Source organism: Dama dama, chromosome 24 (assembly GCF_033118175.1).
Source record: "Dama dama isolate Ldn47 chromosome 24, ASM3311817v1, whole genome shotgun sequence".
NCBI lineage: Eukaryota > Metazoa > Chordata > Mammalia > Artiodactyla > Cervidae > Dama > Dama dama.
This window is the reverse complement of record NC_083704.1, coordinates 27,486,162-27,502,317: the sequence shown is the minus strand read 5'-3', so window position 1 is coordinate 27,502,317 and position 16,156 is coordinate 27,486,162.

Genomic DNA, 16,156 nt, shown 5'->3' with positions numbered 1-16,156 from the left:
CCCAGAGTTTACTCAAACTCATGTCCATTGAGTCGGTGATGCCATCCAACCATCCCATCCTCTGTCATCCCCTTCTCCTCCCGCCTTCAATCTTTCCCAGCATCAGGGTCTTTTCCAGTGAGTCAGTTCTTCACATTACATGGCCAAAGTATTGGAGTTTCAGCTTCAACATCAGTCCTTCCAGTGAACACCCAGGACTGATCTCCTTTAGGATGGATTGGTTGGATCTCCTTGCAGTCCAAGGGACTCTTTTTTTTTTTTTTTTAATTTATAAGGGACTCTTAAGAGTCTTCTCCAAAACCACAGTTCAAAAGCATCAATTCTTCGGCGCTCAGCTTTCTTTCTAGTCCAACTCTCACATCCACACATGACTACTGGAAAAACCATAGCCTTGACTAGACAGACCTTTGTTGGCAAAGTAACGTCTCTGCTTTTTAATATGCTGTCTAGGTTGGTCTTAGTTTTTCTTCCAAGGAGCAAGCGTCTTTTAATTTCATGGCTACAGTCACCATCTGAAGTGACTTTGGAGCCCCAAAAAATAAAGTCTGTCACTGTTTCCCCATCTATTTGCCATGGAGTGATGGGACCAGATGCCATGATCTTAGTTTTCTGAATGTTGAGCTTTAAGCCACTTCCCTGGTGGCTCAGACAGTAAAGCATCTGCCTACAATGCAGGAGACCCAGTTCAATCCCTGGGTCAGGATGATCCCCTGGAGAAGGAAATGGCAACGCACCCAAGTACTCTTGCCTGGAAAATCCCATGGATGGAGGAGCGTGGTAGGCTATAGTCCATGGGGTTGCAGAGAGTCGGACACGACTGAGCATCTTCACTATCACACAGTTAGGAAGTAGCTAATGTTAGGGTCAACATCCAGTGCTTAGAAAATCCAGAAAAGCAAAAATAGACCCTTCAATTCCCTCACACATTTTTCATCTTAGTGATAACACAGAGTATACCCGATAGCAATGTTTACCTTGGTTGATAAGCTTTTGCCTGTACATTCTACATCTGTGTTGTCAAAAACCCAGAGATGAGAAGATGAGCGAGGATCCTGGGTATTCCTGTGGAGCCTTCCGGATCCACTCCCCACTCTCCTACACCCTGCTCTGCATCCCAGCTGCTGACCAGGGGGAACTGCAGCAATGCACCTGCTCTGTTACTTCCCACTGAGCTTATCCAGAGAAATGCAAGAACAGGGAATCAGAAGAGTCAGGCCCTGTATTTCCCACACACCTTATTTATGCATCCCCTCAGACTGGCTGTGCCCTCTACTACAGGGAGAAGACTCCTGATAATTTCCAATCAATCGATCAATCGATTAATCAACCAATCTGTCTCTCTCTCCCCTTCCCTTCCTCTCTCCGTTCCTCCTTTCCTCGCTCTCTCTTCTTGCTGTTGCTCTCACTCTCTTATTGTAATGGTTAAACTCATTTAACCTTTCAGGTCAAAAGGTGGTATGATATATGATTTTCATGTTCCCAGTCCGTGCCAACCCCTGTTGCTTTTTCTATGTTTAGACATTTATGAAGTGTCCCTTTATTAAACGTTCCTCAATCACCCAACTTAAAGGTGCCATCTGTTTCCTGCAGGGAGCCTGTTATAGGTGATAACCTTGTGGATTAAAATAGTGATATTAAAAACATAAGAAAAGGTTCAATTCTGATGTACATTCTAAAAGAAGTAACATACCTGGATGAAAGATTGATGCAGATAATAAGACAGAAAAATATCAGAATTTATTCTTAGACTTCTGAGCCCAGGTAAACTAGAAAATGAGAAAACTGAGAGAAATGAGGACACTAATAAAAGAATCAGGAGTTTTTATGTTACCATGATTATCTGTCTCTTCATTTGAATATGTTTATTTGGAGCACTATAAGCCCTTTTTTTGCAATTTAAAAATAAATTACACAATACAGAAAAATTGAAGCACCCTCCATTCTACACTCCAGTTTTGTTCTGCTAGCCCCCTTTCCCAGAAAACTCTCTATTATAAATTTATTAATAATGTAAATATCCTTAGACACTATTTTATACTTTACATACTATTATCATTACTTATAATGATATAATTTTAAAATTTCAAGTGTTACATTTACTTTTTCCATAATTTGGTAACTTGAGATTTTCATCCAAAACTATATTTTGGAGATCTATCTATATTGACATATATATAGATCTGTCATTTAACAGTTATGCAATAATCCTTCATGTGAATATGTCACATTTTCTTACCTCTTCTTCTACTAACAGATTTTTTACTTCACAATGTTTCAGTGAATCTCCTTGTATAAATCTCCTTAGAAAACTATCTCCAGGGATCTTGTGGCATTGCTGGACCTAAAGAAAAATGAGTCTAGATACCTTGACTTTGAGGTACAGTGCTATTGGCTGTCAAAATTAAATTTTAACAGTCATAAAGTAAACAAGAAACTAAGATAAAGATATTTCTGTTTGTAGCAGCTAAATTTCTGTTTTTTTTAACTAGGAGACAAAAATAGCACCACTTACCAGGCCCTAAATCAACTATCATGCAATCGTTATCTCATTTAATCTTCACAACTACCCTTCAGGTGATAACTGAAATTCACAAATGCTTCACTGTAGGTAATAGTTGCAATCTTTACCATAGGTACATTTTTAAAAGACTTTTTTTTAAAGAACAGCTTTATATTCACAGCAAAATTGAGAGGAAAATCCAGAGATTTCCCTCATAAACCCTCCCTCCACACAATATCAGTGCATTATCAACATTCTCCACCATAGTGGTACATTTGTTACAAGTGATGAATCTATACTGACACAGCATAATCACCTAAAACCCACAGCTTACATAATGGATCACTGCTGATACTGTACATTCTGTGACTTTGGACAAATATACATGTATCTATCAGTACAGTACCATAACACAGTATTCTTGATGACCTAAAACTGCCCAACAGCTACATTTTTATGAAAATAATCTAACAAATATAAAATTCTAACTATCTAAAGTGTATCCTTCTTTAAAATTGGATTTTAAGTACAAATAAAGAATAAAGTCATTGACAAATTAAAGCAGCTTGCAAGAGAGGTGAAAAGTAGAAGTTGGATAATCTACAAACTAATCAATCCCAGGAGAAATCAGGAATTGACTCTAGTTGAACTCAAAAATATTAATTTGTCCTCCCAATGAGGGCTTCCTAATTTGAGGCAAAAAGATCTATTCTTCAACTAAGTGTAGATGTCAAACTTGCCTAAGAAGCCTTCCAAGACGTGAAATAAATTAAGATTCGCCCTAGGTAAACATGAGCCATGTCTATTAGGACCTTAACAATAAAGGTACATCATCAGATAAATAAACTGTATTTTTCCATGATGATTTAGAACAAAGGCAAAATATGGTTTAAAAAATTTGTTTCCCTCCAAACCCATTTAGAAAGGAAGGACAAAATTACCTAGAGAGCTTTGTGGGGTGTTTTCTGTTTTCTTTCTGTTATCTTTTCATTCTTCTGTTAACTCTTCAGGTCAATACCCCAATGGGGATAAAATGAGCATCAGGGACAAGAAGCAGAAGCTAGTGCCTCTATTGTCACTAAAATCTGACCTGAGGTCACCCTCATTCTGTAGACATGGACTAAGACACCCAGGAGCTATGATTTGCCAGATTGTCTGCCTCTCTCTGTAAGAAGTCACCCAGCTCCTACCAAGGACAGCAATTAAGAAACTGCTGACACCCCACTTGATTAAATGCAGAACAGAGTTTTCCCTATGAGAGCTATACAGAGTTGGCCTTAAAAACATAGGCAGCAATAATGGAAGAATAATATTTTGCAGTGATGTACTCTCTTAGTTACTCCACATGACAGCCCAAAAAGGTAGCAATCACTGAAGATCAGAGAACAGACAAAACTGGCAAATGATAAAATTCAGGCCCTCTGAGTCTGATCCTTTCCCCCACAACACTATGGTGCACAGGTCATAATAGGTGCTTAATGGATATTTGTAAATAAAGACTTCTATAACCCACCTATCTCCTAATCACCTGTCAGAACTGCCTGGCGTTAAGAATCTGTTCTCTTTCAAAGTACAAATATAAAGACCATACTTTTAAAAAATATTTTGCCCTAGTAATTCCATTCTTAGAAGTAATTCAGCAAAAGCAAACCACTAAATATAATAAATAACCTAAATTCTCAAAAATAAGAGAGTAAATGATAGTATATCAATATACAGAGAGTGATGAAAATATTTTACTTGGCCAAAGCTAGCAGTTTTTGTTTTTTTTTTTTTTTTTTCAAAAGGAATGGATAAAAAAGAAAACAGTTATATGGAATGGAAAATATTAGATTACATCACCCTTGATGAAAGTGAAAGAGGAGAGTGAAAAAGTTGGCTTAAAGCTCAACATTCAGAAAACTAAGATCATGGCATCCAGTCCCATCACTTCATGGGAAATATATGGGGAAACAGTGGAAACAGTGGCTGACTTTATTTTGGGAGGCTCCAAAATCACTGCAGATGGTGATTGCAGCCATGCAATTAAAAGATGCTTACTCCTTGGAAGGAAAGTTATGACCAACCTAGAAAAAATATTAAAAAGCAGAGACATTATTTTGTCAACAAATGTCCATCTAGTCAAGACTATGGTTTTTCCAGTATCATGTATGGATGTGAGAGTTGGACCAGAAAGCTGAGCGCCAAAGAATTGATGCTTTTGAATTGTGGTGTTGGAGAAGACTCTTGAGAGTCCCTTGGATTGATCCAACCAGTCCATCCTAAAGGAAATCAGTCCTGGGTATTCATTGGAAGGACTGATGTTGAAGCTGAAACTCCAATATTTTGGCCACAGGATGCGAAAGGTGACTCATTGGAAAAGACCCTGATTCTGGGAAAGATTGAAGGCAGGAGGAGAAGGGGACGACAGAGGATGAGATGGCTGGATGACATCACCGACTCAATAGACCTGAGTTTTGGTAAACTCCAGGAGTTGGTGATGGACAGGGAGGCCTAGTGTCCTGTGGTTCAAGGGGTCGCAAAGAGTTGGACACGACTGAGCGACTGAACTGAACTGAATGAGTCTGGGGTTACTTTCGGTAAAAAGAGGCTAAACTCTTCTTACTTTGGGTAGGAAGAGGCCAGATGGGGGAAGGAAAGGAAGAGGAGGTGAAAGGGCTGTAAGCAGCATAAGGAGGAACTGCAGCTAGAGAAAGCAGAACAGTGAACTCCAGATTTCTTATTACCTGTTTCAATCTATGACCCAATAAGTTGAAACAATCTGTGCTTTCATACATTAAAAGTTGTAGATGTTTACTCATGCACCCAAGTAATTTTCAAGGCTATCATAGTACCTGCTAGCCCACAGATTCTGAATTGATTTTGTTTGTCAATCAGTCAAATACTAATTGAAGACAATCTGCATAAAAGGTTATAATTTCTAATGTTTGTGGCAGCATGGGGTCTTCTCACTCCAAACCCATTTATTTCCGTCTGGTTCTTATCACTGATTGAAAAGATGTGGTTGGTAAAGCTAACAAGGATCAATTTTTTTTAATTAATAATGCTAAAAATGGTGGTCAGTACTAAGAGAACATTTTGTTTGAAAGATGTAGGAAAAAAAAAAAAACCCTCAGTCTGTCTTTATGAGGAACAACTAAGATCCACCAACACTCACATATCAAGGTCAGGAAAAAAGTCATCACAACCTGGACTTTGGGTAAGAGAGTTAGAACAAACCACTCAAAGTTATCCTACAGGTTCAAATGCCTCCCCCAAAAGATGATGCAATGGACAAAGTATATATGCCTTCTCTAAATTTCCTTTAGATACTTGGAATATAGAAATTTATAAAACGTCCTATATGACAAACGGATTGAAAATTACTCATTCTCTGAAAGCTTCTTTCAGATTCAACTTCCCCAGATTCAACTTCATTTGTTGATTCTTGGTAGAAATTTTATAAGTTAACTTCTTAGGTAGGGGCTAGGAAATGGCCCTCAGTTAAATTGAGGGACTGAAAGCCTAAAATCAAAATCAAGCTTTTCCATTATATCACTGACCTTTTTTGATGTAGGACAGATACTACCAATGAACAGGGAAAAAATTACTCCTACTGGGAAGGACATTAAGTCCTCTGGGTGAGTTAGACACCCTGCAGAGCTCTCAATGGTAGAATCAAGGCTTTTATGTTCTCTATCACAGCCCTGTGTAATCTATACTACAAACTCTGAGGACAAAAGAAAGAGAAAATGAGTATAGACTCCCACGTAAAGAAAATAACTCTAAATTCTAAAAGCAATCCCCCCAATTAAGAAAAGATACTTAATAAGCCCAGTTTTATCAAAGGTAAAGTATAAGTGTGCACATGATTTCAGAGTCCTTACTGTGCTGCCTTCATTGACCAAGCCATAAAAGTACACCAGCAAATGTAATCTATTGTTCCCATTATATAGCCTCTTAATTTTATACATACTGTAAGTGGTCAAGATAAAGATTAATGAGATCTCTAGTGAATTAAACTTCATGAAGCCACCTCAGCTGTTCTGCAGTTACTTTAGGTAAGAAGAAGCTACACTAAGGAGCCTTACTTCTTGGTTAAAATTACAAGACATAGAAATATTTGCAGGGACAGATTTTATTTTCCTGGGCTCCAAAATCACTGCGGAAAGTGATTGCAGCCTTGAAATTAAAAGATGCCTGTCCCTTGGAAGGAAAGCTATGACAAACCTAGACAGCATATTAAAAAGCAGAGACATCACTTTGCTAACAAAGGTCCGTATAGTCAAAGCTATGGTTTTTCCAGTAGCCATTTATGGATGTGAGAGTGGGACCATGAAGAAGGCCAAGCACTGAAGAATTGATGCTTTCAACTGTGGTGCTAGAGAAGACTCTTGAGAGTCCCTTGGACTGTAAGGAGATCAAACCAGTCAATCTTAAAGAAAATCAACCGTGAATATTCATTGCAAGGACTGATGCTAAAGCTGAAGTGCCGATACTTTGGCCACCTGATACAAAGAGCTGACTCACTAGAAATGACCTTGATGCTATGAAAGATTGAAGGCAAAAGGAGAAGGGAGCGGCAGAGGATGAGATGGTTAGATAGCATCACTGATTCAATGGACATGAATTTGAGCAATTCCAGAAAACAGTGAAGGACAGAGGAGCCTGGCTTGCTAAACTCCATGAGGTCTCAAAAAGTCAGACCCAACTTAATAACTGAACAAAAACAATAGCAATATTTGAGAAGGCATTTTACTTATGTCTGGTATAAGACATAATATAGCTTTCAAAAATTTCAGAAGCTGAAAATATTGAACTATTTGTCCATATGCATTAGACACACACACACACACACACACAAACACACCACACACAGAAGAAGAAACAGAGAGTTCAGTTCACAAACAAGAACAACAACTGACTCTTCTTTTCACTTATTTTAAATATGTAGCCTTTTTTCATGAGAAGAAATAATATAATCCTTGGGCTAGATGAGCCAGTTTTTTAATTGTGTCCTGACTGGGTTTTATTTGAACTAACTACATTCTTTCCATGTTTGAGTCTAGTTTATTAATGAAAAGATATTATGTTTTAGATTACATGCCTTTATACAGATTTTCTAGACATGAAATTACATTTAAAAATACACAACTGGAAAAAAAATTCTATCTTTTAAACAAATGATGCCTAACTCTGGCAAGATTAACTATTTGAGATGGTGGGTCTTCTACTGAGGAGCTCTAATCAAATAAACAGTTCTGATATTTAAGAACTGTATTCTGGGAACAAGAAAGCCAGGCACTTGATCAAACAGAAGTAAATAAATGAGAAAGTTTTTATTATCTTTCATGACCCCTTCATATGCAAAGCTTGGTCTTTTTCAAAGTGTCTTCAAACTCTTTATATCATTATGTCATTTGATTTCTACAATATCTATGAGGTGGGTCAGACCAGAGTTAAAACCATCCCCAAATCTATAGATAAACATATTGAGATACACATACACAGAAACACAAAAAGTTAATGTAAAGTAGGGATCAATCAGACCTGGTAGTTAATTTAATTTGTTTACATCATAAAGTGATGTGCTATATCACTTGATTTCCCAACATCAGGGTCCACATCACCTACATCCCCAAGATGTCTTCAAGAAATGCAGAATTACTATTTCCCTGAATTTGGCTTTCTCCTTTGCTCAGAATAAGCAATTTCCAACCACTAACACATGTAGTTGGTTTCCTGAAAAGTTTTCCCATGACCTGAAATTTTCAAAAGAGATATCAATTGCTACCTGGAGGTATGCAGAACCTTCTGGTTTTATCTTCTCATATTCCCATTTGATCTACTAAATTTTTAACTCAGTGACTCTCTGAAGGTGTTTAAGATTCAGTGCTCAAATCCCAAATTTCTGAAGGGTCAGCAAGTCAAATTCATTTACACTTTGTCCCTGGATTTTTTCCCTTTTATTCCCTTTTTTATATGAAAAGCAATAAAGCAGTGACCCTTGCTTTTCACTCACAGCCTTTGTGGTCTGTACTTTCATCACTTCTTACCTGATAGCTTCACTTAGAGTATCATGCTGAAAATAAGCACTACACAACTATTGGCTTCTCACTGGACAATTCCAGCAGTTTCTATCAAGTCAGTTCAATGCCTAGTGAAAGTGACAGTTAAAAATTTTAAGTCCAAACCTGTCACTACCTGGAAGTTCAAGGACATGGGATTGCCAAAGACAAAAGAAATCTATTTCAGATTTTGTACACAACAAAACTTGTGAACAATTAATGAATGCTGGGTGACCAAAACAAAGCTTTACTTATTATCATATAATGAAAAACTCTTCAATCATTAAAAGCAACTATATATATTTGTATTTACTGACATGAGTGCTCACAATAGTTTATGAAACTATATATAATAAGGCTCCATTTTAAAATTTTATTCATGAATAAAAGAGAGTATGGAAATTATGATTTTCTCTAGGCAGAGAAATTACGGATTTTTTTTAATTTTTAAATTTTTATTTATACTTTTCAGTTTTTCCACAATGAACTTATATCTCTTACCTTATAATAACGGAAAAGTCAAACCCTATCTGTGGCAAGCTAACTAAAGCAAAGGTTAATTAACAAAGCCATGGTCTACCCTTTCCCATCTTTCAAACACAGAAATAGTTAAAGAGTAAAATAAATGTACAAGAAAAGATTGCATGGGGACTTCCCTGCTGGTGCAGTGGATAAGAATCCACCTGCCAATGCAGGGGACACTGGTTCAATCCCTGATCTGGGAAGATTCCACATGCCATGGAGTAAGTAAGCCTGAGCACCACAACTGCTGAACCTACGCTCTAGAGCCAGTGCTCAGCAACGGAGTGTAGCCCCTGCTTGCTATAACTAGAGAAAGCCGTGCAGAGCAACAAAGACCCAGCACAGCCAAAAACAGAATAATAAAAATGTTTAAAAAAAAGACTGCATGGGACCAAATAACAAACTATTCCTAGGGAGAAACTAAAATTCTGATTTATTAATAGGTAAGCAGGGAGTTGAGGGCAGCCTCTTCCTCATCTTTTCTGCAACTTACTTTCTCTTCCTTATTTGCCTTGGGAACAAATAGGTAGCATAGAGGATAAAATTTGGACTTGGGAGTCAGAAGGCCTTGGGCTATCCTATTAGTCTCTATTAATTGGGTAAGAGCTACCTGTTCTGAGTTTCAACTTATTTATTGAAAATGAGACAGTAATATATACTCATAGTATTATTGTGAAAATTCCCTGAGGAAATGTGTGTGAAAATTTGTAGCATGGAGTAAAAACTCAAGAAATACAACTTAAATATGAATGTTTGCCCTTCTCTTCACTTTGGTTTTCTGCTCTGCCTGAAATAGAAATGGACATATTAATTCATAAGGTTCTTAAATCTCACTTCCATGGGCTACTTGGCTCTAACTAATATTCATATTATGATCTAACAATAACTATGCTTTTCTAATCATCCCACTGGGTCAAAGCAGACATGGTTCCCATCAAGAGTTTGATAAAGGTCTGAATTTTGTTCAGCGTGCAAAACAGAACCTACATATGTGTCTTTGTAGCAGGATTCTTGGTTTGAACCTAAGCTGTGCCTACCCTTAATATTCAACCATGTCAGAACAAATATGTCTGCTTGGTGGAATGTGCCCATGAGAATTCCATTTGCTCAAGAGAATGGGACCCTTCTCTCCCAACAACATATAGAAATGTTCTACTTTGAATTCTTTGGAATTCTGAGCATGATTACTTCTAGTCCTTCTCTCCTCCCTCAGAAAGACAAAAGAAGATAGTATATATATACATATATGTGTGTGTGTGTGTGTGTGTGTGTGTGTGTGTGTGTATATATATATATATATATATATATATATATATATATGAAACAAGAACAGGGAAGTATGAAGAAGAAACCAAAATACAAGGAAGACTCTTGACAATTTAAAGCATAATCATTTGTCCACATTTAGAATGCAATAGAAGAATTTTATGATTTAGCCTAGGAAATTTCCAGAAAACAGAACAAAAAAGATTTTTAATAGAAATAAAAATGTTAATAAAGTCTTTCTAACTAGCCTTTCAGTAGTTTTTGAATTTTCTTAATATGCATATGCATTGCCTTAATAAAATTTAATTTTAAAATATTGTTTACACACTGCATCCACATTGTCACTTTTAATTTATTCCTTAATATTCCAGAGTAATCACACTTATTAAGGCAACATTGACATCCTAGATGCCAAATTTAATGAGATGTTTTCAATACTCATACTATTGTAGAAATATACAACATTTGCATTTGACCACTCCCTCATCCTCTCTTAATTTCTTGGAGGGCAGTCTCCTAGTTCTCCTGCTTTTAGGTCAACATCACCATTGCTGATTTTTCTTCTACATTACATTAAACTTTGATGTCCCTCAGACATCTGTCTTTAGTTATCCTACTCTTAATCCATGCACTCATGCTGGATGACTTTATTCTCAAGTTCCAATTATCAATCTATAGGTCAACAATTCCCAAATCTTTATCTCATTAGCTATATTTCCAGCCTTTTATATCTTTACTTGATATCCTTAAAAACACCTCAAACTTAACATGTGCAAAATTGACCTCAGTATTTTCCCATTTTCCCTCTCCCTCCAAAGCCCATATCCATTCTGCTACATTTTCCATCTGACTTAATGGTCTGACCAAGTCAGAAACTGTGGGATCATTCTCAATTCCTCCCTCAACCTTCAAATCAGAAAGATCTTTCACATTCAGCCTTCTCTACCCATCCAGACTGCCCCGGGCCTCCTGTTTCTCTTCAAATGTCATTCTCTTCCTATGCTAATTCATCCTCTGCATTAATGCCTGTTATCTTCCTAAAAACTAAATCTGACCACATTCTTCCCCTGCCTAAAACCTTTCAATGGCTCATTATTAGTACAATTTTCTTTTCCTAGCATCAGAGTCCTTTACAATCTGACTACAACCCACACTCCAGTCAGTGTTGTCTTTATATACACACAACCTCTACTGCACAAACACACTGAACTCCTTATTGGTTTCTGAATGCCGCAGGCTCTATCATTACTTTCATCACATTCTGTTCCCACTGTCTGGCATTCCTTCAGCCTCTTCAACTGGAAAACTCATATTTAATTTTCAAGACCTTGCTGAAATGTCATCTTTCCATGAAGCCATGCAAAGTAGATTCATCTTCCTCAGTACTTCCATAGCCATGCATTTTTATCTCTTCAACACTGAAGGTCAGGTTCTGGAGCTGCAGGAAGAGGACATAGACACACACATCCCACAAAGTTTCCAATGCATTTCCCTAATGGATAAATAGAAAACCTAACAGAAGTGGCTGCACAGAGCAGAAACACGTGCAACCTATCCTTGAGTAGCTTTTTCTGTTATTCTGTTCCCCACAGGTTGGGCAGCTACCACTGACACTCTCCCTTCTGATAGAATCCAGCTGTATTTGAAAAAGAAGCTGAAATCTTGATACACCACCACCCTTTTATACTTGGACTTATGTAACTATTTCAAAAGAGTTTCTACTAGCAAGCTACAATCTTCCTTTTTAAGAAATGTTAACAAACAATAGGTTCTGTTGTTCTTATCCAAACTCAGCATCAGCACAGACATATACTCACTGAAATCTGAGTCAGGACACAATGCTTCTCAATAATGTCTCTGCCTGCAGGTTTCCATACATAGAAAGTCTGTCTTCCCACACCGCTAAGATAAAAGTTGCCAGTTTATATTGTAATTTATATATTTGTGTTTCCAGCTCTACCACTGGACTGTGAACTTTCTGAAATCAAAGATCATATATTATTCATATTTATATACTCAGTGACAAGCCCAGTTTGGTCACCTACTGGACACTCAATAAATTTTGTTGAATGAGCAAACATAAGACACCTTTCAAAACCAAGCTCTTTGAAAATTCTTTCAGGTCTAAGAATCTGTTTGTAATTTTAGGCTTCTACAATTTGGCAAAGGATGTACACTTTAGAAAAAGGTATCTCAAAGAAGTATTCTCAGGCAGCCAAAATTACAGGGTATTTGTGATATCCTTGCACAAATCTGACCTGGACTACCATCTTCTGTTTCCCCTGTGGGGAAAATAATTATGATGCTGCCTGGCCACCTGGAGTCACAATTACACCTGTGGGAAACTCAAGGCCAAATGGCAGGCCAAAAGAAAGAAAGGGCTCCTCTCTCAGTGGAGGTTTAAGGTAGAGATATCTGCAGGAGGGGATTTCTATACTTCTAGAAGGAGGATGTTTGGGCAAAGCAACTTCTAGGTAGATCATTCTAGCTGGACTGAGAAGCCTGATGACTCGACACTCTACCCTTCCATTCAGTAAAATCTCCAACTTGTGGTGCCTGGAAAATTTCACAGTTTGACAATCAGACACACTTGATTGTCAATTTTGGCTCTACCATATAATAACTGCATGAACTTGGGTGAACTGCCAAAACTCCATGAACTTCTGTTTCCTCTTGGTAAAATGAAGGATTATTGAGGCCATGAGTTAAAGTATCTTAGTGCCAAGCCCAGTCTCCAGCTTACATTAGGTAATCAATTGCTGGAAGCAAATAGGAAATAAGTGAACTAGAACTTACTTTATGAGCTGGAAAACCCTGGACCAGACTCCAGACCTACAGGGTGATAAGGTCAGCAACAAAATCGTGATTCTGGGCTAGTCACATAATCATTCAAGGATATAGCTTCCTCAACTATATTTTCAGAAAATTGGCCTTGACTATTAAAATATTTTCTAGCCATTATTAAGTTTCTAAATTCCATTTATGTAGTTTCTTTCCCCAGGCTCTCAACTTTATGAATAAGATTACTTTTAACAATGAAACAACTGAGACCAGAATGCTTAAATAACCTCTCTAAAGTCAAGTAGCAAACATATTATGAAAGATGGGAATTAATATATATTGACCCTTACTATATGTTAGATTCCATGCATGATTCTCGGATCTTATAACAGACATTACAGATTATAGCTGTTCAGGAAACACCAGGGGAGGTTTGGGTTTTTTTATTCATTTTTTTGGCAAGGGTAACCACCTTAAAAAATGAAAATGTTTTTAATTGGTGAAATTTGGGATGTCAAAGGTCTACTTAAGGTAGAGTTTTAAAAGTAAATACTAAGTTTCTCAAAAATTTATATGTTAAGTTACCATGCTGTTGTTGTTGTTTCAGTCGCTAAGTCATGTACAACTCTTTGCAACCTCATGGACTGCACCACACCTGACTTCCATATCCTTCACTATCTCCTGTAGTTTGCTCAAAGTCATGTCCATTGAGTCGGTGATGCTATCTAACCATCTCACGCTCTGTTGCCCCACCTCCTCTCCTGCCCTCAATCTTTCCCAGCATCAGGATCTTTGTCAATGAGTCAGGTCTTCCCATCAGGTGGCCAAAGTATTGGAGCGTAGGCTTCAGCATCAGTCCTTCCAATGAATATAAAATTGAGGCTAATTCTATATGTACTGAGGCACAGAAAGTTTGAGTTACTTGCTTAAAGTCACACAGTTACTGTGGCAAGTTGTTGCTTACCAACTATTCCATGACCTCACCTGAGTTTTCTAAATTTGCTGGCATATTGAGTGCAGCACTTTCACAGCATCATCTTTTAGGATTTGAAATAGCTCACCTGGAATTCCATCACCTCCATAGCTCTGTTCATAGTAATGCTTCCTAAGGCCGACTTGACTTCACACTCTCAAAAGTCTGGCTCTAGGTGAGTGGCCACACCAACAATGACCAGTGTTATCCGAGTCATCAAGACCTTTTCTGTATAGTTCTTCTGTGTATCCTTGCCACCTCTACTTAATCTCTTCTGCTTCTGTTAGATCCTTATCATTTCTGTCCTTTATCATGCCCACCCTTGCATGAAATGTTCCCTTGATATCTCCAATTTTCTTGAATACATTTCTAGCTTTTCCCATTCTATTGGTTTCCTCTATTTCTTTGCATTGTTCACTTAAGAAGGCTTTCTTATCTCTACTTGTTATTCTCTGGAACTCTGCATTCAATTGGGTATATCTTTCCCTTTCTCCCTTGCCTTTTGTTTCTCTCTTTTTTTTCTCCTTAGCTATTTGTAAAGTTTCCTCAACCACCTTGCCTTCTTTTATTTCTTTTTCTTGGGGATAGTTTTTGTTACCACCTTCTGTACGATATTATAAACCTCTGTCCATAGTTCTTCAGGCACTCTGTCTATCAGATCTAATCCCTTGAATCTGTTTATCATTTCCACTATATAATAGTAAGGGATTTGATTTAGGTCATACCTGAATGTAGTGATTTTTCCCTACTTTCTTTCATTTAAGTGTCAATTTTGCAATAAGGAGCCCATGATCTGGGCCACAGTCAGCTCCAGGTTTTGTTTTTGCTAACTCTACAGAGTTTTTCCATCTTCAGCTACAAAAAATATAACCAGTCTGATTTCTATATTTACCATCTGGTGAAGTCCACATGTAGAATCATCTCTCGTGTTGTTGGAAGAAAGTATTTGCTATGACAAGTGTGTTGCCCTGCTTCATTTTGTAAACACTAAACTTAACTGTTACTCCAGGTATATCTTGAATTCCTACTTTTCATTACAATTCCCTATGATGAAAAGGACATATTTTTTGTTGCTATTGTTAGTTCTTAGAAGGTCTTGTAGATCTTCACAGAACCATTCAACTTCAGCTTCTTCAGTATTAGTGGTGGGGGAACAGACTTGGATTACTGTGATGCTGAATGGTTTGCCTTGAAAGTTACCATATGACCTAGCAATTTCCTCTCTAGGAAATTTCCTCTCTAGGGCCAAAAAGTTTGTTCAGGTTTTTCCATACCATGTTACAGAAAAATCCAAATGAACTTTTTTGCCAACCAAATATATACCCCAAAGAACTGAAAACAGGGACTCAAATACATGCTTGCACACATATGCTCATAGCAGTACCGTGCAAATTAGTTTTCAAAAAGTTGAAAACAACTCAAATGTCCACCAACAAATAAATGGATACACAAATCTTGGAGTATCTATACAATGGAGTAATAGCCATAAAAAGAAATGCTGCTGCTTCTGCTAAGTCGCATCAGTCATGTCCAACTCTGTGTGACCCCATAGATGGCAGCCCACCAGGCTCCCCCATCCCTGGAGTTCTCCAGGCAAGAACACTGGAGTGGGTTGCCATTTCCTTCTCCAATGCATGAAAGAGAAAAGTGAAAGTGAAATCGCTCAGTAGTGTCCGACTCTTAGCGACCCCATGGACTGCAGCCTACCAGGCTCCTCCATCCATGGGATTTTCCAGGCAAGAATACTGGAGTGGGTTGCCATTGCCTTCTCCGAAAAAGAAATGAAGCACTAATATATGCTAAAAATATTAATGAACTTCAAAAACATGTTAAGTGAAACAAGCCAGACACAAAAGGCTACATATTGCATGATTCCATTTGTATGAAACAGGCAGACTAGGCAAATCCATACAAACAGAAAGCAGACTGGTGATTGCTAAAGAAGCTATGACAAACCTAAACAGTATATTAAAGAGCAGAGACATTACTTTGCAAACAAAGTTACGTGGAGTCAAAGATATGGTTTTTCCAGTAGTCATGTATGGATGTGAGAATTGGGCCATAAAG